The following is a 2172-nucleotide window of genomic DNA, read 5'->3' as shown; positions in this document are numbered from 1 at the left end:
TATCTGACACCACCATCACCTTTCCCTTTAGCCTTGTAGTTTGCCAAGGGTAAAACAAAACATCTCTTCAGATACAAGGGAGTGTTTGTGTTCACTCCTGCTAGCTACACAAAGGCTTGATGTAGCTGCTTTCAGTCCTCTGGCTCTGCTGGGATAAGAAACATTTCAGGGTGCCACTGAACTGAAGGAGGGAGATCATTTTTTGACAGATTACGCCTCCTCTTAAAGGTGTTTGTCTGGCTGGCAGACCTGATTCCCAGGTGTCTCCTGAGGGAAGAAAGTTTCTGTGCAAAATACTAAAACTTTTAACAGAGAGGAGGGAAAGGCAACGACCACATGATGGGGCCAGTATGTACCACAACATGGTTCTTTTATGTGGGATGACTCTGAACATTGACTGATCTCCACTCCCTTGGATTTGAAGAGATGTTTAATTGTGCACTTAGGAACCTATAAGGCTGAAGCAATTTTATGGGTGGTGACACTATGATGGAAGGGTTTTTTAATGTTGTAGAAATTGTTAAAAACACTTAGCTTAAACTGGAACTGCCTGTTATTAAAGGTTGGTTTCCCCACGTCAGTTCCATAAGCTCTCCTAAAAACACCCTGGTTTCTCTCCTGCCTCGGTGGGAACTAGAGGGAATCGTCCCCTGCTGCCCTTGGCTCTAGGCTGATTTTTCTGGGGAGGGGACGTGGGATTGATTTGTTCGCTGTTGAGAAGGGAACCAGGCCACTTCTCAGGGAACCAGAACTCCTAGCATCTTCGCAGCCCAACCCAGGCTGCTGCCCCGTCCCAGTCTCTGTTCCTCTGGGAGCCCTCCATGTTTGACTCTAGAGCAGGCTGGGAGCAGCAGCTGAGACAGAAGACAGCCTGGGCCAGGCAGATAAGGAGCTTAGCAAGCAAAAAATGTAAAATGGCAGTGGAGTATTACCTAGGACTTGATGGCATTTCTCCATTGGTCTATCTGCCTTGGGGCAGGGATAATAACACGTCCTGCTGCATTCGTTATTTCAAGAGGCAGTTTAGGATTTTCATTCTCACACACAGTGCACAAAGCAGGACTCAACCTTTGGCATAAACTAAACAAGCTGCTCACAGATTCTGACAGCCACAATGAGCGGTCGGGTGAGAGCTCAGACCTGCCCCTGTCCCAGAGGGAGAGTATCATCTGTGTGGGGACTGGACCACTGACCTACCCGCTCCTAACTCCCAAACTTTCAGTAACTCTATTATCAGTACCTGTGAGTGTTATTTAAAACCATAAGAAAAACCACACTGGGCTAGACTAAAGGCCCATCTAGCTCTGAATCTTGTCTTCTGACAGTAGCCAATAGCTGGTGCCCCAACAACCAGTCAGCAAGACACCACTGGCAATTGAACCCAGGATCTCCTGATTATGAAACAGATGCTTTAGCCAGCTAAGCCATGGTGCCTGTGGGTAGCTAAAGCACAGTGTTTGCCCACACCTGACTCCTGGCCATCGCCACCAGGGCATGACAAGCTTTGCTTGTATTTGGATTCTGCAAAGCAGAGGAGCAGGTGACGTTGTTCTTACAAGTTGTGTGTGAGTGAATCTTTGGCCAGGTCTGCACTACAAAGTTGTTTCAGCAGAATTATGTTGCTCAGGTGTGTGAAAAACACACAACGCTACCTCAGTCGGCAGCTTGTGGCAGGTGTACACACTGCAATGCCACGTCCGGCGACAAAACTGCCCTGGTTTGCTGACAAAATAAAACAACTTTGATGGGAGGTCTAGAGCTTTTTGCAGCAAACTTGAAGTGACAGAGTAGACGCTGCCGTTCATTATATCACTATAACTGGCCTTCTCCAGTATCCCACAATGCCCGCCGTGAACTCGCCTACCCTGCATTCCTGCTACAGAGCCATGGGCCCCTCCCCTTTCATTGGTCTGGGAAGTTCTGACAGCTGAGCCTGCTGCTCTGCTCTGGCAGCCAGGAGCAAATCACTGCCGTGGAATGCTGCTCTCTCCCGCACTGCGAACACAGAGCAGGGTGGCGGGAACTTCATTACAGTGTGGGGGGCCACTGGCATCCGAACTGTGACACGCCCAGGACACCCCTTTTCTCGAGGAGGCTCTTACCTTCTAAACAGGGACGGCTGTTTTCTAGTAAAATCAGGAAAAGGGAAGGAGAAAACTCAAAAGAAGTTCC

General features: G+C 48.8%; 1 non-coding gene across 1 annotated transcript; it reads right to left on the bottom strand.

The window, feature by feature from the left end:
- Nucleotides 1-1360: 1360 nt before the first annotated feature.
- TRNAM-CAU (transfer RNA methionine (anticodon CAU)) lies at nucleotides 1361-1434 on the bottom strand. The gene has a single exon. It is a non-coding gene; the product is annotated as a tRNA-Met (tRNA).
- Nucleotides 1435-2172: the final 738 nt, after the last annotated feature.

The sequence above is a fragment of the Gopherus flavomarginatus genome, assembly GCF_025201925.1.
Source record: "Gopherus flavomarginatus isolate rGopFla2 chromosome 13 unlocalized genomic scaffold, rGopFla2.mat.asm SUPER_13_unloc_1, whole genome shotgun sequence".
NCBI classification, from domain to species: Eukaryota; Metazoa; Chordata; order Testudines; family Testudinidae; genus Gopherus; species Gopherus flavomarginatus.
The sequence above is the reverse complement of the archived record's forward strand: the minus strand, read 5'-3'. Positions and strand labels throughout refer to the sequence as shown.